Source organism: Pungitius pungitius, chromosome 13, assembly GCF_949316345.1.
Source record: "Pungitius pungitius chromosome 13, fPunPun2.1, whole genome shotgun sequence".
Taxonomy (NCBI): Eukaryota; Metazoa; Chordata; class Actinopteri; order Perciformes; family Gasterosteidae; genus Pungitius; species Pungitius pungitius.
The window spans coordinates 2,577,239-2,597,991 of NC_084912.1; positions in this window are offsets into that span (position 1 = coordinate 2,577,239).

The following is a 20,753-nucleotide window of genomic DNA, read 5'->3' on the forward strand; positions in this document are numbered from 1 at the left end:
TTTAATGAAAGTACAGAGGATCAGAACAAGACAAAAATATATATAGAAATATATATGATGTTTTAAAACTATGAATTACACATAACAAATTGTATTTTATAACGTCCACTAAGGGTGGTCATTATTTGTTCATAGTTGTGTCACTCACTGTGATTAATTGATTAACTTATTATTGAAACACAAACCTTCTTTTTTTTTTTTTACTAAACTCAACCAAGATGCACAACCATTAAATGCATTGTGCTCTTTTCCATCCATAAGAAGTGGCTGATCATTTTGGGGTACTATGGAACTAACAACATAAATAGATTTATTTCAGCATATATACCAAATTTATTCTGACATAGAAACGGAAAAAGTAGATATTCATTCAAGGCTGACTTCGTTAATGTCGTGCGGTTATAAAAGGCTCCTGTGAAAGTTCCTTCGATGGTGAAATAAATGCAGCAGACCGAATAATGAAAGCCCTTCTAAGGTAATAACCAATAATTCATGACACTGATAAAAGGCACGACGTAGATTCAAGGAAATGAGAGTATCATCATTTTTCTAGTTTTGCTCACACGCACCTGGGGAGGAGTCTCTGTTCACCTGCACGTGTTGACAAATCCGAATGTAACTATGAGCTCAAATGTGTGTTTGAGGTTCACCACCTTAAAGTGCTCCCCACTGAGTGGAAAGAGCGGGTGAACAAAGTGATTTGAATTAACTTTTTTCAATTTGACATCACGTTGGATTATAAATGGGTTCATACGGAAAAGTTATCTCAAATCTCAATCTTTTTTTTCATAAGGTGTTAAGATGTCTTTTTGTTTGTTATTGCCCCGAATGTGTGCGTCACAGAGACCGACTGAGCCATGGTGTGGCCCCGTGAGAGTCTCATATGTCGGTTCGTGGTGAAACATTTTAGGATCAAAGATTGGCTCGGAGGCAAGTAGACCTCTTCAAACATCTCCTCCACTCCGACTGGAGCCTCCTGCTGTAGCGTCGCCCCCCCACACCCCCCCCGTCTGCCAGCTCCCTTCCTCCGGCCTAGTTTGCTGATCCAAGGCCAACCCATTGTCGGTGACTCCTGCCTCCTCTCCACGGGTGGCGGTGCTGCGGATTGACCGCTGCGGGGCGGAGGGGGTGGGAGGTCAAGGCTGCAGCGGCGCAGCAATGGGACTCCAAGCGATGAGAGGAGGGGAGGGGAGGGGGGTGGGGGGGGGGATGTGTAGCCTCGCAGACACGCGCTACATGAAGTGCTCGTACCTTTGGCGGACCCCCCCCCCCGGGGAGTGACGGATAGATAAGGAGAGAGAGGGGGGAGTTAAGAGGCAGCCCCGGGGATTGGAACGGCTGGAATGGGGGGAAGGAGGACGGTGGGAAGGGATGGAGCGAGAGAGGGGGGGGGGGGGGGGGGAGAGAGAGAGAGGGCAGAGGTCAACGCAGCCTTCGAGGCAACAGATAGGCGCAGACGCCCTCGCTCTCGCAATGCGTAAGCGGCGTGGAGCCGGCTTCCGAATGGACTGAAAAAGCAACAACAAACAGGAGAAGAGGGTCTGCACCTGAGCCATTTGAAACGTTTCGGTCCAGTGGGCTCAAAGCAGTTTGAAACGCTCGGGGGCCGATTACTGCAAACCATTTACTGTATACTTTATTTATCACCGCCGACCACGCTGCATACCAAATATGGTAATCCATTATGCTGCTCATATTCTGTGCAGCAGCTGAGTGCAAGCGCTTCTCGTAAAGGCCCCTCCCACCAGTCGGATTCCCACCGCCCCCGACCTACAGATGAGTTCTGGGCTCCTGCCTTGAAATAACCCCTTTGCCTCAGTCACCTGACCTTTCCCGCCCGCCTACCCCACATTCCCTCATCTCCTGTTCACGTGCTTCCCATTTCCCCAGATCATGTATATTTAAACGTTCATTTCCTGCTCCATTGTTTCCGGCCTCCATCCACTTCGTCACCTTGTTGCACGGCAGCTGTGACGGCGCTTTGCATTCTGTTAGGAGGAGTAGAAACTACGCATGTGGATTCACATGTGGTTTCACTCTGCGTATTTCAAATCCAAAGTAGGAGTTTTCTCTTTTAGTGAAATGCTGTGAAATGAAACATTCAGGAGCGCTTGCTTTGCTCGTCCTGATGCCTCATGCCCTAACATGCAGGTCTGCATTGGCGCTGGTGCTTTCGTCAACACAGAAGCATGATCAGACCTGTTTGTTCACATCTTCTCGGTAGCTCGTGTGCCGAGGGATACAGCGAGCAGGCGGGCACATCGTCGCTCCCACAGAAAAAAAAACATTCAGTACAGTTTAAATTCTCAGCTCAAGAAGAGCTGCAGAGAATGCTGGAATATTTAAATCAAAGCGAGGTAGAGTTACCTTTGTCAGGTAGCATGCTTTTGTACTGTCAGCATCAAACTTTTATCTTTCATAGCCAGGGGGCTGACTTAGAAAGCAATATTGGACTCTGAGGGCCATTCAGATGTTTCCCAAAGGTTCTGGTGTGTTCAGACATTCAGTCTGGGGGACACGTTTGAAGACGAAGTTGGGAAATCTTGAGGTTAAAGCAAAAAGGTGAATTGTACGCATAGCAATTAACCCACAGAAAGTTTGTGGCAGCCCTAACCATCTCTTCAGCACGATACCAAATGACAGCGTGAGCGTCAGTCCACATACACGCCTTGAATGTTAACAAATGTTCAACCTTCTGTTCACGAGAAAGAAAAGCTGAACCATCCGTACAGCGAACATTGTATTTCGATGTGTATCAAGTGAACCAGAGGTCTCGCAGAACAGGAAAAATGACAAATGCATTCCATCTAAATGTATGAAATGGGTAAAAAAGAACAAATGTACGCATTATACATGTCATTTAACTGACACTTTTATCCAAAGCCACTCATGTTGCATTATAACCAATGTGTTACTTTTAGCCTTGGGAGGAATTGGGGGTTAGGTGTCTTGCTCAGGGACACTTTGGAACAGCCGGGACTCAAACCATCAACCCTGCAGTTCTCACCATCACCACAACATTCAAAATGTGCTTATTTGTACCCTGGAGAAGGCTGTAACCCATCATGAAATCCACATGTGTGACATACAACACTAACCTCAGACTATCGATACGCTGTGTCCATACAATTACACAGTGGGAACGGTAAGTATAGTATTTTGTAAGATTTTAAGTGGAAAGACACAGTGTGGCTACGGGTAATAGATGCGATAAATTATATATCCAAAAGATTGTATTAGTGGATCTTGGACACTAGAGAAGAAGATGAACAGCGTCAAAATGGATTCAGTGACTATTATCAAACCCTGTTGTGCCTCTCAGCAGAGGAGACGACCCACCATTATTGCTCTAATTAAATAACCCAGCTCGCTGCAGAGCGTATTTTGACATAACCTCCATTTATTATTTGAGACAGCATAATGTTTTATTGAAAGTGCTTCCATTCTAATTTGTTGCATTAGTGGTGTACAAATGTTCACACCGTATGAAGGCAGAATTATTTTTTTTTTTGGAATGGCCTTTCTGGGACCTTCCATTTTGAAAAGTACTTTCTCTGCACCACTATACCTCGAACCACAAAGCTTAGGAAGAGACACATTAATGGCGACCTTCCCGACCTTGCCCATATTACGGGGAATATGGTTGTACTAAAGCACAAGTAAAGTCAACAGAAACCTGCCATTGTTCCTGTGAAGGAAAACAAGAAGAGGAGACCACCCCAAGGTTAAAATATCTTTTCTTTGAGGTAAAACTTGAGAAAAGCCAAAGCTTTGAATGAAGAAATGGAAAAAAAGCCCGACAGCACGCCGTCCTGTTCTCACTCCCAACACCAATGCCTGGGTCCAGATCCGTGATGCTGTAACCCCATCCGGCTCATTTGATGCACTCTGCAAATTCATAAAAAAAAAAAAAAACAGTCCTCATTGTCCAAAAACTCGATACTGAAAATATGACAATGACTTTGTGTGTTCTAAGATCCCCGCCTCTGAATTTCACCTTTTGTGCGTTTAAGCCTGTTGGGAGGAAGCTACTTCAAAAAGGTCCAGAGCAGCATGAAATGAAGTAATTACAACAACATAATTGTCTTTACTGAACAAAGACCTCTTAAGGACAATGTTGGACAAGTGTGAATATTTTTCTCGCTGGCGCAACCGCGATCAAAGTGCATCCAGCGGGGCAGATGGTGGGAGAGGAGAGACGAAACGATGATGCAAGCGCCGCCTTTCATTCGCTTAAGGGGCGAGTGCAAAGAAAGGGGCTCCCCGCAGCCCGAATGTCGTCACCACCGCAGTGCGAGGGAGGAAGTGCTGCAGAGTCACAGATCCCTCAACGCAAAAAGTCAGATGAAGCAGAAACTCAAGGCGCTGCTTTGAGACGAACCCAACTGCCTGTAGCAGCGTGAGGAACATTGTTGACTAGATGTAATGGTATGAGTCACGAGGTTCTCCACAGGGTTCACTTTGTTTCAGCCTTAAATCCTGTTCATCAATGAATCTGACTGGTACAAAGTGTTCGATCACACAGGTCCAACGTTGAGTAACGGCATGAACAACGTGGATCACGCGTGGCATGAAACCAGCCTTGAAGAGGTGAGATGAGACGAAATGTCCTTAGTTTTTCGGAGAGAGACTTTTGCCCCTGTGTCTGTTCTTTAGGGTCCTTGTGGAAATTTGGCAAAATAAACAAGGGGGAGGAAAAAGGGGCTTGGGCGACTTTGTGTGTGTAGCGCTCCTCAGTCAGTGATCTGCTGCCGTTATGAATAACTGAATAACCTTTGTGTCTCCTCACAGGTTCATTAATACGGCCCATGATCATAAAATGTTGGTCCCCGGAGTTCGCTCTCATTAAAGATGGCTGAAAATGCATTTGAAAGAACTTCTACATCACTGATGTGTAGTTTGATGGGAATGACGCTTTCAACTGCAGGATCAAATGCACCTCTCAGCGGGCCGTACCTGATGCTGTAGGTTCCCCCTCCAGCAGTTTGTCAGTTTCCACTTGTTAGATGCATAGTGGCTTTTCAGATGAAAAAACAGAATGTCAAAGTTCACCCCTCCCATTAGCGTCTGAGCGTTGCCATAATAAGGCCGGTGGGCTGACTTTGGAGAGAGACGATAGCACTGTGAGTCATACCCACTGGGCCTTGACTCGTAGCTGGTATTTTACGCACGGGGGGGGGGGGGGGGTTGTGTCTCTAATTGGTTTGAGCCATCGCCAAGGTGACGGAAAGAGCGATTCCCGGGGCGTCGGTTTCCGGGGCGTCGATCGAAGGGTCTCCTCTCTAGTCTCGTGCAGACGGCTGCATAGAGACGTTAAACCTCAACCCCCCCCCCCCCCCCCACTTTGGCATGTGTGAATGTCGCGTCACGCCTGTGCATGAGATGAACCCGTGTGCGTGTGTGTGTGTGTGTGCAGAGAGCTGTCGGTTGTTTACGAGCAGCGGCGGCGCTCTTCAGTCACCGCTGGAAAGGCGGCTGCCTGTCTGTCTCATTAGAGCGTCACGCTGTTTGGGATTGTCTCGTTGTGTTAGTTTGTCACCCTTAGTGTGTGCGCGCGCGCTCTCTTGCATCTTCATCGAGAGTTGAGGGAAGAAGAAGAAGAAGAAAGAAACATCCCGAATGCAAATCTGCGCTGAAACGACGCCAAATAATAATAAAAACGCCAAGATTTTCACCCGCCATTATTTATCTTCTCTTTATTCCCCTGTTCCGTCGATGAATGACTGCAACCCGATCCATCCATTCTGCCGGAGTCCTGGCGGGAGGGGGGGGGGCCCGTGAAAAAGGACAGAGAAGCGGCAGCCGGAGAAAGAGGGATGCTGGAGATGTTCAATTAAGCTTTCCTCTTTGTTCGGGCAGCCGGTGGTTGGTTGATCCAGAGGAGATAAATATTATACAGCATTGGCTCCATTCATCCCGCAAAATCAATTCTCTCTTTCCCTTTCTCGCTAGCGCCTCCTTATTCCCCCTCTCACTTCTCTCTCACTTATTCAAGTGAAAAAAAAAAAAAAGAAGTGCCAGAGAAAATGAATCGCTGCCTTTCTAATAAGTGGTCCTAATACAGATGAATGGTGTTGGATCACAGAGCGGTGAAGCCTCTCAACCCGTCTGCCACCTAGTTTCATTTAGCTCCGTAATAAACAGCCAGCGCGACCGAAAGCAATCTCCCAGCGCTTCAGTCTTTTGCTAAATATATATTTGTATATTCCCCCCCCCCCACTGCTGCCTGGAGCCCGGGCCGGGCCTCTCTGCGGCACGGATGAGATATAACCAGCTCGTGGTAAATCTATTTATTTAATACAAAAAAATTAAATAATAATGAAGTAAATGCTTTGATCAAAACGAATGGTGTGTTGCTGATCATCTTATCCGTCAGAGGTTTTTTTTTTTTTTTTACAGATGAGTTTGACACGATTTATCAGCGGTGCCTTTCTGCTCTCTGTAGCATCACTGGGAATGTGTTCTACTGAGGAAATAAAAAAGGTGTAATCCATACAAACCACCCTAATCACAGCCCCCCCCCCCCCCCCCAGCTGCTTTCAGGTCCTTGTTTTGGTTGTCTGACCCATTACTTTACATTAGCGTATCGGTTCCCCCGTTGTTTCTCTTCTCCCTGTTTCCAGGTGCTGCAGCAGCCAGCTTGTTTTCGGGGCTAATAAAAAGCTGTGAAAGCCCAAACCGCTCGCCGTCCAGCATCAAGACCGCAGACAGACACGCAGGCTGCTAAAGAAATTGGAGCATTAGGCAGCTAATGGCCGAGGTATTTCCCTCGGGGACTTTGGGGCGGCTGAACCCCCGGGAGCTGAAAGCAGAGTGAACCTTGGACCAGTTCACCAATCGTGTGACTCCAAATGAAAACTAACGTTGTGCCGAGCGCGTAAATTGCCTGTTTTTTGCACACATCACCTTTCGCCGCTTTGCACGGCCTTTTGTTTCGTGCTTGTTAACAAGTCTGTTAATAAGCTGCCCGGCCGTCTGCTGCCCGCCCCTTTTAACCGGATGCATTCGCCTGATTGGCCGGCATCCCGGTAATGATCCTGCCTGATCCTGTTGTCATTGTCTAAAGTGAAAATAAATATACTCCCGGGAAGCAAAGTTTTGGAGAGTCCATGCTTCGATACGTAACATCTTAACAACATGGGCGTATTGACCCATGCATGTAGGTAACAGATCAATCAGGTGCAGGTACACGGATTAACTGTTACCTTTGAAATGAAAATAATACACCAGTGTCCTGCGTTTCGTTGACCTTTCCCCAGCACAGCGATCATTACGTGCAAATAATGAGAATATTCTTTGTTCAAAGCAAACAACGAATAGAATGCAATCCACTTTGGTCATTTGTCAAGAAACGTGTCCGGCCTTTTGTAAGACGTGTGCTGTTGCACGTGTGCATGCTCAAGCGTACGGGGAATGTTTTTCCTGGGGCAAAACGACTGGAAAATGAAAATAAGTATTTTTCAAGGCTGAGTGCAGGTGAAAAGAGGAACAAGAGCTTACAGAGATGGCGAGATGCGGTAAAAGCCTCGATGAATCACCTGTTTTTTCTGCTTCTCTTTCAAACACTTCCCCTCTTCAGGCCCCTTTTCACCTCATGTCCCTCCCTCTCCTCTCCTTTGTCTTTTCCATTATCAACCTCCTCTCTCTAATCTACCTTTTTGAAGCACGTTGCAGCCTTACGTTTCACCTTTTCACGCATTTCTCATTACGTTCTCTCCTCACACCACCTCGCTTCATTTCTTTACCTCCTCTTTCCTCCCCCCCCCCCCTCACGGCCTCCAGTGTTTGCTCTCCCAACATCGCCTCCTTCATTTTACCTTTCCCCTCAGCCGAGGCTGCACAGTGACTAATTGCCCTTGTCAACACAACTTTCCCTTATTGACACGTTAGCGCGTGTGCCTCTGGCCACAATTCTCTCCTCCGTTTTGTCGGGAAGGGTCAGCGAGGTTAATTCTTCTCGACACACGTTTGCATCTTCGTCGAAGGCGAAGGACGAGCTGAAAGAGAGGTGAATAGTAGGTCCATAGTGGACACCGTGCACGAAATCTAATGGTATGTTGTCAATGTTGTGTGATTGTAGCCTGAACTGTTTAGGTCATTAGCCACAGGTGTTCGGGTGTTAACGTATTTCGTATGTGTGCGAAGCACCAGATTTTCTGTTAGGAAGCAAAATGGATTTTAACCACTGTTGATAAAATAATTATCATTATGAATTGAAAAGGTATATTATCGTTATAATAAACAGGTTACACTAAGAGCGCTGAGTATGTACTCCTTTTCGTGTGGATGAGTGCATGGAGCAACAATTTACATTTCCTGTGGTGTCATGTAGTGTCAGGAATGCATGTGGGGAATATGTTAAATCCGTGGGGACTTAAAGCGTTGAGGATGCCGAAATTGCCTTGAAACTATTTGGGTGTTAAAAGTCCAACATTTTAGATGTTGCCTCTCTTTCGGAGGAGAGATGCTGAGCTGCGTGACTTGAATGTAATGACGATGCAATACGCCAGTGGATTTTTTCTTTTTCTTTTTGGAAGGGCGAGCCAATCAGTTTCAGTCAACATCCCAGTATGATTCAATGCAAAAAGCCAGAATCACCCGATCAGTGTGTTGAGGAAAGAGCAACTCAAAAGCCCCACAAAACTGCACACAATGAATTATTCATGTCCCTGTTTTCATCCACGTCCCGGTTGTGTGTCCTCACCGCAGGCCTGTGTGCGTCGCTGCTGGGTAGCGACGTTAAACTTTAACACCGTGCACGAGGTGCAAGAATATAGGGCGTTAGCGCGTAGCTAACTGGCTAGCTAAAGAGCCCAGGTGTAGAAGCCTCTACAGGAGCGCCGTATGTGCGGCTTCCCTTTTCACGCCGGTCCGTTGTCTGACCGCGAGGTCGCGCTGATCCGGGTGCAGCTGATTCACCTCCGGTTTTTCTCTCGTACCGAGTCCGGGTCGGGTCTTCTTGGAAGGACACTGCCGGTGGTCGCTCTTGTTCTGTTGTTAAACGGCGCGTTAAGACGTGCAGGAAAAGCACATTTTGTGATACAAATATCACCGTATATATAATCCACGTTCCAAAAACACAAATATTGACTATTTGTAAAATGTCTTTTTAATATAATAAACAACAAAGAAAAACGTTTTTTCCCATCGCTCATGGTGGCGCCCTCTACGGACCAGCCGCCACTGCGAGACGCACTAGTTGCCGTTCAAACCATGTGATTTCTCATTTCCCTGATCTAATTGGCTACATTTGGACTGTTTAATGAAGAACAGATTTTTTCATTGTAACGACACAAACATTGTTTGCCTTTGTGACATCACAAGTGAACATAACGGCGTACAAAAAGGGTATCGCCATTAGAGGGAATGGAGGAACAGAGGAGACGTGTCACATTTGCAGAGCAGTAAATGAAGTTGAGATGAGTGAAGGCTTTGAAGTCTGTGAACCAGTGGACACGTCATTCTGCTTTAAAATGAGCTAAGCTCAAGGTTTCGTTTTAAACATTTGAGGGGATGAAGAGTTCCGGAGGTCCGCCCACAGGGATTTCGCGGTGTCAAACTCTATATTTCCTGCATCCCCGTGAATTTGGATGCATGAATTTATGCTAGAAATGTCTTCATTTATTTAAAGCAAAATGAAGAATTCAGGCCACTGTTCAAAAATGAAATTTAATGCAGCCGCGCTGTCGGGGCGCTCTGGGCCTGTCTCTGCTGAGTCGACACGCAACGCACAGGTCGGCCCAGCCCCGCTGCTGTATCGCGTTACATATCGGATCCATCTCTACTGTGAGGGGGGGGGGGGTTTAGACCGGAGAGAGAACCCTGAGTCCGCACTCTCCATTACCACGGTCAGCAGCTGTGAAAGGGCGTTTATCAGAATGTCACCGTGCGCCACATTAGCTCATCGCGCCACGCGCTCCAGCAGCCACGACACTGCGGCTACGCCGGGTCGACCCCGTCTGCGTGTGTGTGTGTGTGTGTGTGTGTGTGCGCGCGCAGGATGATTGGTACGTGCGGTTTGTACTCATTTGCATAACCGCAGGCTTTTGAGTGCCTTGAAAAAAGAAAGACAAATTAAAAAGGTCCACCAACACCTGTGTTTCCCCCCTGAAAGCGGCCTTCAGCACATTCCAGCCGTCCGCCTTGTGCTCTGCAGCCCTCTCTTTAATCCCCCCCACTCTCTCACACACACACACAAACACAAACACCGTGCCAGAGCCACCATCAAAAATGAATGTGATGCCACGTCTTCTTAAGATGCTTTAATTCAAACTCCATATTTAAAGATCACAAACAACGACCGTTTAAATGATTCACATCAACAACATGACTGATGCAGCGCTTTGCTTTGTTGCTTTTCCGGGTGAAGCTTCAGTTAAAGGGAAAGAAGCAACCAGGGGGGGGGGGTGCAGTTTGAGCTTTATTTAATGCCTCTTTGCTTTGTTTTACTTTGACTCGTTAAATCTTTAAAAAATTATTATACCCACAGGTTTCGGTGCACGGCCACGTTGTGTGTTTGTTTAACCTTCCACCCCGGACTGAGTGACACACACACACACACATCTACATCTTGACTCTACCTCTTAAACATAGCGGGTTAATGTGCCCCAACCAGCCGCTCCACTGGGCAAAGCTCCTCTGGTTGCTGTGACTAACAACACTTTAAATTGTGCAGTACTCCTGGGCCATTAGGTCTGCGAATTAAAAGTAGGCCCGAGATTTGAAAGTATGTTTAAGAAAGCACGGCGCAAAGTGAGCCTGACCAAGACTGTTCAGCCCCAGAGACATCAGGGCAGTGTGCTGTGCCAGAGTGTTTTCCTGCTCCTCATTTTCTTTCTTCTTCATTTAGAAACGTCTTCCTCGTCATCAGCGGCACGTCGTTGGAATCTCCCTCCCCTCCTTCCGTGGGTCCAGGAGTTAAATGTGTTGATGCAGCAATTTTTGGACGGGGTCGAGATCAAGCAGAGCGACTTCCGGCTTCCACCCGCCGCTGGTGTTTTATGTTGACGTTGTCCAAACGGCTGCCAGCACTTTAATCGCACAATTTTCTACTGTGTTGCATATGCAACAGTTTGCTAGTGAGTTAAATTTGCTCCAAACAAACTGCGGGCGAAAACACTTGTTTTAATTGGTTTGGTCGCATCGCACTTGTGTGGATTTTATTTCCATGGTGACAGTTCACCAGGTTGTTTTTGTAGCAGAAATCCCTGATCTGGTTTCGACGTGACGGCTGTCGTGAACGTTGCCGTTCACTGGGGCCACTGCTCAGTATTTCAATCCGGAGCTCCTCGAAGCGAGAGTTAACCCTCATTCAGCAGCGTATTCAGTCCCGGATAATGGGTTCGTCAAGTTTCAAAGAGGGTACTTCTATTGTAGTGCAGCAAGCTGGCAGGGTTGCCAATCAAATAAATCCATCAGTATCTCAAAAATCAATGAAAGACAATGAAACATTGACTTTGTGTTTTAAAGACAACGTTCCGCGGGCCAACAAAAATTTGAAGGGTTTTAATGAGAATAATAACTTTTTTGCTTCAGTGATGGACAGGAATCGACTGTGTTTCAAAGAAATACCAGATTTAAAGGTGAAATATGAAACAGTAGAAGCCGCAAAGTGTGTCTCTCTTGCGTTATACCTTTGAACATTTAGAACGCGTGTGAAATTGCAATGTAACGCACTTACGTCTGATTATTGGGAATCAGACATTTGATCTCGTTGAGATCCAGAATTATTGCGAGGTTTCTGTAACGCGCCGTGAAGGAAGCACTAATTGCTGTCAGGGAAATGTCCTGCTCATCATCCACTAAGCTGGTGTCTTTGAAGAAAACGATTTGTCCCAGCACATTTCAGACAGGCCCGCTGCTATTTCACACCGAGGGAGCCGGATGGTGTGAAATAACTCTCTGCTTTGTGTCAGCGTGCATTAAGTCAGTTACGCAGACCGGTCGAGCTCAAACTCATCAATCTCAGACCGACACACGCTGCCAACGCTGTCAATACTGCAACAGCAGCGTGGGCTGACGGTACATTTGTCATCGCATGATCCATAGATATCTGATGGCGTGGGCGGCGCAGGGCAGTTACGAATGACACCTTTAGGCTCTGTTTTTTCTTTTTTCTCTTTTTTTTTTCTGTCTCGGGAAACAACTGTGTCCGGCACTTCACTCTTCCGTCTCTTCTCGGCCTTCAAAAACGTGTCTGAGTGCTCAGAGTGGATAAGTGCTGGTGCCTTGAGTCTTATCTGAGCCCAACATTAGCTTACGCGGGCTTTTACAACATCCACGCAGCTTCCGACCCGTCCGAGTCTTGGATCAGGGGCCCTATTGGCTTCAGAGGACTACTCCCAGCTAACCCTCTCTAATTTTTAAAAACAAGCATTGGTCTTCACAGGAAGTAAGGTTTAGGCAACTCAACTACTTGGTTAGTTTTATTAGTTGACTGACCAACGACACACTGGGACTGCGGGGCGACTACTGAAACCAACGAGTCCAGTGCCGATGTGAGAGAATACTTTTTTTTTCTTCAAATAGATCATTCTCCCTGGTGGTAAAATCGAGTTTTGATTCACACCGTTGTGTTTAATCAAACTGACGTGCCAAAGCAGGCACGCTGTGGCCCCGCCCGTACCCCATGGGGGTGTTGACCCTGCTGTGATTCCTACGGGCCGATGGGCCGGCTTCCTGAGTTCGCTCGGGTAGGATTCTGCTGGCCGGCTCCGAAGGGAAAGAAGAAAGAGAGACCTGGAAATGTGTATTTCAACAGGTTGTAAACTTGCTGCGATCGAGCTGCCCGACGTAGAGCGTTTTAAGTCTCGGGTCCCCCCGCTGCGGAGAAGTAGAACATCTCTGCGGCCGTGTGGGCTCGTTGCTGCTGGGCATCGGTTAAAAGCAGCTGCACATGCGCCTGCAGAGGTTTGAGATCCGAGCGCTTTGAAAGGCGTTCGACAGCCCCGGGGCTGCTGGACATCGGGGGGGGGGGGGGTGCGTTTGATTTGTCTCAGGTCAGGATATCGACCCACGGGTTGGGTCAACTGGGCAACATCGAGCTGCCTTTTATCCTTCCTTCCTGTGGCCCCCTGCTCCTCCGCTGCAGAGACTCGTTTGTGGACAGCAGCAGGACTGAGGCCCAGATGCCGATTGGTGGGAGGCGGCCGACTACCTTCTGATCTTCGGTATCGAGGCGGCTCGGAATATAAGTCACTAAATGAAATGTATAGGTTCCAAGAGAGGGTGGTTTCTATGTTGTTCAGCACGACTTTTTAAAGTTAATCCTCTCCTTCGGCTTGATCCGAGGTCTTCACATGATCGACCAGTCTCAGACCTGCTGTTCCTTTTAAAAGTACTAATATTGAGTTGTGTCTCAACAGCTTGGACCACATATTTTTTAACCTTGTCAATCTGCTTCCAGGTTCAGGGTCTGGGAAATCCGTTTCGCATCTCTAACCTGGCTCTTGGTGTGGTTAAATTAAACTTCATATGGAGTAAACGGACTGTAATTGGACAGCACTTTTCTACTTTTCCAACCACTCTCAGTCAAGCTGAGATGGAGTCTAAGACGTGCGCACCAAGCTCCAAAAAAACATTGCTCCTGTCAGATTTCTTAACACAAAATCTGGCTACTTTTAATGTTCACGCTGTCCAACTCCATGGAAACTGGGCGCAGTCTAATATGTAACGCTGCCACGCTCAACAAGTTAGGAAAACTTTTTTATAACGCCACAGCCTGAGTCAGTGATGACTCACCAAGTCGATCTTCATTTTTTTTTCTGCAATGGTAGCTGTTCGTGAACTTTTCCCCTATTGCAAACGTCGCACCTGATACCTGTGGCGGCGGAGGTGAAAACCTGCACCAAAGCAGGAACAGATAACGAGCGATGGAAAGGTATGGATGCGGTAATGGAGGACAGGGTAATCCTGTTAGCCAGCTAATCGACGTGGATACAAGGTCTGGGGGACGGAGGATGTTAGACACATGAATCTGCACCTTCAGCATCGCCGCGGTGTGAGCAAGTGAGTGTGCGCGCACGCGCGCGTGTGTGTGTGTGTGTGTGTGCACGTGTTTCTTGAAGGGAGCGGCCTGGATATCCATTTCCCATTATCATCCGGGGCTCTTGGGGATTACTGTGGAAAAAGGGAGAGGGAGAGAAAGGGGACTTAGCCCTATATCCTGCAGCTTTTTGCTCTGCTGTCCAGCTCACCACACAATCATTAGGCTGACGGCGAGGCTTAGAACGAAGGCGTGCCGCAGGACGTGTTGTGCGGTAGAAACGGTAATTGAAAACTTTATTTAAATGTTTAATACATTTGCCGTATACCTGCAGTCGGAAAAACCATCTCATTGTCTCCCATTTAATCGAATATCTCATTGCACAATGGGCAAAAGTTCCACCGATGGTGGTTATCAGCAAGAGTGGAAATACTGTATCATTCATTTCTACATTTTTCATAAAGCATAGAAATAATTGGCTGCAGTTGGTAGTAATCTCCAACTGGAGGAGTCATCAGCATAAAACATGCTCTCATCCTGGTAGTGTAAATTAGGGGCTTTTTGCTGATCTGTTAAGCTGATTAGTTGGACAAGTTGGTTTTATTCAAGTTTAAACATGCAATATATGGGATGCATAGCTGCAGACATTTGCAATGTAAACATTGTAGTGGATATTAAGGTTTGAACGCACTTATTGTAAGTCGCTTTGGGTAAAAGCGTCAGCTAAATGACATGTGACGTGATGGATTAGCGTCAATCAAGCAGAGAACAAAGCCACCCTCCGTCTCCGTGTGTGCTGGTCGGGCTTCTCCTCGCTTCGCCCACGTAGCCAAGCCGGCTGCCTCCTTCTCTCCGGCGCTCCCGTGCGGCGCCCGATGCGGCGCCCGATGCGGAACACTTTCACCGTGAACTTTGAGCTACGGGCCCGCCCGGCGCCATGTTGAGAGCCGATGAGAGGCAACTCTTTAAGGGAGCAGACGACAGGACTCATTTTAAAAAGACATTACTCGGGTGTGTGGATTTAAAACAAACACCATTAAACCCCGGCTATAAAAGACCCAACCATCCTGACCTTCCAAACAAAGGTTTTTTTCACCAATATCAAAATATAATTCATTTGCTTTTTAGCCACGCTCTTGCTGTGGGGACAGTAATGTTGGCCTGTCCACCACCTCGGCCCAGACCAAAATATCTCAACACTAATAGCCATCTCATTTGCTCCAGACATTGATATCTGCCTTGGGAGGGATTGTAATCACGTCGGTGATCTTCTTACTCGAATCTGGCATCATCACCAGGTCAAACCTTCCATTTGTGCAATGCGTAAGTTTATGATTTCTGTGAAAATGAGTGACGCTCCCCATCAGCCTTTAGTCGTGCCTTTGTCTTGAGGGGGGGGGGGGGGTAATCAGCAAGTCTCAGCAAACTAAACTCAGAGGGTGAACGTGCTGAACACTGGAACTGTCGCACTGACATTGTGGACATGCTTCTGGTCTATTTTTCTGAAGCTAACAGTCACAGTTACATAACTGCAATGCGATGCAATTGTCGGGGGGGGGGGGCATTTGAAAAACAAGCCATGCAATATTGTTTTTCCTTCAGTGTCCTAAACAGGATGAGAAAGAACATCAGCTAAACTGGCTCCGTAGCTACCCATAAATACAGTTTTTTAGGTAATTAGGATTTACGTGATTATCCCTCAGAGACATGCAGGAGGTCAGAGTGCAGTCGCGCAAGAACGCAAGTTCAGCGCTGCACTCAAGGACAAGCGAGCGCTAATGAATACCTATAGTGACAGTTCACATTATCGGCCTGATGTTTCCCCTTAAATAACACTATCTGTTGTGTTGCTACACGCGGCCACATTGCCATTCCGTAGGCACAACCCTCAGTGACTAAAGTACAGCATCTGTTCCAGCTGTTAACATCAAGGACACACACACACACACACACAGACAATGCCTTTTAAACAGTGTTTATATTAAACCTCAAGCAAAAGCAGGAATATCATTTAAATAAATGAATATAGTTACTCACGGCTCTTTGGCGTGGCAGTTCACACACATAAACAAAATTACATTCATATTTCATGTGCTTGAGCCGCCATGTGCTTCACGTACCATGTTGCAGATTTCAGGGCCTTCATTGAATCTTGAATATTGTTCAGTATGAGCGAGAGAAAAAAAACGCCTCGACCCCCTCAGAGGGAATCGGTCTGCGGATTAAGCAGAGCAATATTTCAAATAGAAGACACGTGAACACTGTGTCCACAGCATGTGTGTGAAGCAAGTGTTTCCTCCTTTTTTCACGCAACAATTGTGTCTGAAAGAGTTGTGTGTCCCATTTGAGATCCCAGTATGTGGCTTCAGGTTTTTTAGTCAGTATTTGTTTTTTCCTTGTGATGTAGTTTTGAATCAAGGCAGCGAAGGGACCCATCTGTCGTGCATCTGTGGCGCTTATAATTATGAATTATGAAGAAAATGAATCCTTCATATGAGCTTCCACAAGTCCTTCCTGTCCCAAGATTCGCAAGACCTGTTGTGCATTCACAATTTTGTTAAAAACCTGGATGATAGGATTGGCAGGACTAGACACAGCTGTCGAGTGGATGCGATGGGACAGAAAGAGGTATTCGTGTGCGTTTAGTGTTTAGAAACGACTACGGTGTCCCATGAAGAAACATCGGAAACAATCATGGAGGAAAAGAACGAACTGAAGCCTCAAACTCTTTGCAGACCCACATCACCAAGCGTTTTACGTGTAGCTCTGTATCTTCAATGAAATGATTAAATGTGCAGGATTTATTAGAAGAAATGGAATATGATAATAATAATAATAATAATAAGTATGTTCATGAGTGTATGTTTACCCAAAGCTATGAATCCTGGTGTGTTGGTTTGTTGCACTGCAGTGTTTTTACAGTAGGCCAGACGCAGAACCATCAAAAGCAGGAGTCCCGTAAGTCAAAACCAAGTAGTGGAGCATTTTGCCCGGAAAGCTCACCTAAAATAAAAGTTTTATCACCATACTTATCGACAGCTCAAACCTTACTATACCATTTTGTATGAATAGATCACAGTTGTTTTCAAACACTCTTTCTCAGCCTTTCAGTCATTGACCCAAACCTCAGGTTTTGGGGAAATCCCTGAATCTTTCACCCTTTTACCGAGTCTAACGCCTCTGAATACTGAGCCCCAGAAGTGTTTTGAATGCATGGTGATGTCAAGCAGCTATAATCCCCCCACCCCTCCCCTACCTTAGTTTAGTGGATTAGCGTTCCAGTGTTTCCTTATTAGTATAATGAACGTCGGACTGGAGCTGACAGGAGTGTGAAAAAACAAAGTATTAGACCTTTCTTTGACTGGATAAAAGAGTTTTGTGACAGAAATCATAGACGCCAGGAATCTTCATACAGAATAGAGTCTGTCAAGTAGTTGGCAAGATATCCTGCCATTGAAACACAGTATCCTCACTCTACTACTTGGATTTATAAAACCTCCATAATGGCCAAAAATATGTCTGTAAGAGCGTCTGAGAATCATAGCATTGGATTCTAGGGTTTTGATTGACTTGTTATTGCTGTGAATGTGAAAGGAAGCAAAGACACCTGTGAAAGCCGGACTATAAATATAGCCATTAAGTACTTTCAATTTACAGATAATTTTAGTCTTCCAGCTCATCTCCCCTCCCCTTGCCCCTCGTATCCTTCAGCAGAAATTACTCATCCATATCCTCAGTTAGGAAATTATTGTTCTCCTTTAATAGCACCGTTCATCCAGAGGTTCTCTTCACAATAGTCTCTTGCATTGATTAAGTTCGAGTACTTAATATGACAGCCTTTTTAATTGCCTTTTATCAAGCCTTGTTCAACTATCCCCAATTTCCCTTTAATTATGATGTACTAACTGCTAACTTTGAATGCCCCGAGAGAAGAAAAAGGTGTAAAAATTACACCAGATTGCTGCAGAAAATAGAACCGACTCACTTCCCCGTCTTGTGCAAGATGGCGCCATCAATAAAATTAGCTGTGAGACAGGCGGGGGACATCAGAGCCAATTGGTGGGAAGATGTGCTGAAAGTTACTGGTGGACGGCCAATCAGTGGGGAACTGGGTCGTCCTCTCCATTCCAGAGACTTGAGTTATGTTTAACATTATCGTTTAGAAGCTTAAATAAAGACAAATGGTTTGTGCCACCCTAGGGAGGCTGAGAAAACAGGAACAGTTTATGATGTGTACCCTTTGGAAAACAGGAGGACAAAGCTAAAAGTGCGTCTCAGACCTGGGTGATGTTCGGTGGTGACTGCATCCTGGCTGGGAGCTCTGCTGGTCCTGCTAAAGAAGCCTTCAGATAGATTCGTGTTGCAAGTCTTGAAAACCAAAGCTGACGGCAGAACTTGAGGATTGTCGGGCTGAAGGTTTCGTCTGCAAAACACCAGTCGATTCCTTTGAAAAGTGGACACTCGTTGTCCTGATTATTTAAAAGCGTGACCTTTGCGTGTTTTGACCTTCCACCCTTGACCTTTACGGGGCTCGCTTTATTTGTCCTGATTTGTTCTCAGGTCAAGTCTTCTTCAGAACATAGGACTGATGATCCAACACCCTTCTTGGTTAACAACTGTAGTTGTCTAGATCTCTTCTGGTTGAATATCTGTTAAACTTTGGCTCACCATTAAGACCAAATTACCCCCAGGATAAGAATCACATTCACTTGAGTGTGCAGCCTAATCTCAGGGGGAACTAGGAAATCACAAAGGCTTTAATCAAACAGTTTGAATGCTCCTTCAAATTGACCCATTTGCAGTGCTTTGTTTCTAAAGAGGTTTATTCATCGAAATTTCAAGTCGTCTGTTCTGAGAAAAGAATTTGGTGTGAAATTATACCTCAGTATGAGAAGGACAGAAGAAATAATTCAGCGAGACCAATTCTCAATGAACTCCTAACTATGAACCTTTACCTACGGCGGTTCATTGGCGGGCTCCTGAGGTAGAACCTATGAATGATGGTGAAGATGAACCAATTTTTTTCTTGCCAAATGGTAAAGCTAAACCATCAACAAGTGGAAGTACGTGATGCTACTCGTTGGCTTTTGGATGGTTTTGCAGCCTCAACTTGCCATTTTGCTTTTTTGAAACCAGAAGTGACTTAAGAGTTCAGAGCGAATTAAGACATTTTTAGTTAGTTTAGAGTTATAATTTTAGAGTTATAATCAACTCTCACGGAAACACAGTGAGACTAAAGTTAGAAGATTAAATCACAGACTACTGACTGACAACTGGCAGCACTGTGCAAGCAACCTGTCAATCACAAGACGCACTAAATTATACCCTTTTTTTACCATCCTTTTAACTGTAAATGGAACAATAATTTACATTTGAAGATGTGAATCTAGATATTACCTGATGTTTGCAAGGTTTACTGAAGTAAATTGAGAGAAGTAGGAGAATGTTCTCATTTACTCATTTACGATTAGACTTCTCTTTGCAACCAGAGAAGACATCCGCTGATGATCAGAAAAAAGCACCAGTTCAGAGCATTAGATTCTTTTTCACGGTTGCCTTTGCTGGGTCTTTCTGACACTACAGTGTAGCCCCACGGAGCTGATGGATCATCCGATGGTGTGCATCTCAATGTATGAACACAAGAAGTAGCCCCCACACAGCGTCACTGGGCCATTTGGTCTAGCTGTGAACTAAACATTGATCATTGGTAACAAACCACTAAGGGTGTGGATTGAAGCTGAAGGTTTTCAAAAGCAGAGCCTTTGGTCGTGTTTGTGAGAAGCCAATATTGATCGTTGTTACGAGATGACGTCAGAGAGACGCTCGCGACTCTGAGCCCAAACTCCTGAGATCCAGCTGAGCTACAAATACGAGGACTGCTTTGCGCCTTCACCTGAACTCAAAGCAGGCCTTAACTTATTCATAGGGGGGGGGTTGCCACGCTGTTACCTGTGTGCCGCATGCCGAACTGAACCTCAGGGCAGACCGGACAGCGATGGCCAGTGACTGGCTAAAAAAAGCAGCGATCCCACATTGCCATCTGTGGGTCAGTTTGTGAACACCAGCCCGCAGACTGCCCTTATATAAGTGATCTATAAACCTGCAGTGTGTGTGTGGCTGCATCACAATACGCCCCGGCTGAGACGGTGCTCAGCTGTGGGGGATCCCACCAGGCGACGCAATGGGCTCAAACCCCCGCCGCGCTGGTTCACACCTGACCCACATCGCTGCGCCAGTTCGGTGTCTCCAAAACATTCAGGGGGAGTCAAAGGGATTAAAACACACACACACACAGAGACAGAGAGGCTGCATACACTCGTACAGTGATTCCGCCCGTCTCTGATGCAGTGAACCCAACCCCATCTGTTCAAGGAGGACAAATTCTGGCGGAGGGAATTCATCTCGAGCCAAGATTTATTTGCTGGAAACGACTTTTGGTTTTTCCACGTCGAGCAGCCTGTCTCTTTATTCCCCCTTTTTCACTCCTCCCACCGGCTGTTCCTCCCCCCCCCCCCCGGCTGTTTGTGTTGTCCTGCAGGTTGTGCGCTGCTAGCCGGGCCCAGGTCGATAGCCGCTAATGAAAGGCGCCTTTATGAAGGTGTCAGCCGCTTTCCCTCACTGGAGCGAGCAGCTCTAATTTGAAGTAATGGTTATTGGCTGGTCCATTGATTCATTGAGCTGGTGATTAGTGCGCTGTATCGGAGGAGGGAGGCTCGGAGGCTGCCACGGGAGAGAAAGTGCAAAAGATGGAAAGGCGGCAACGTGTTTG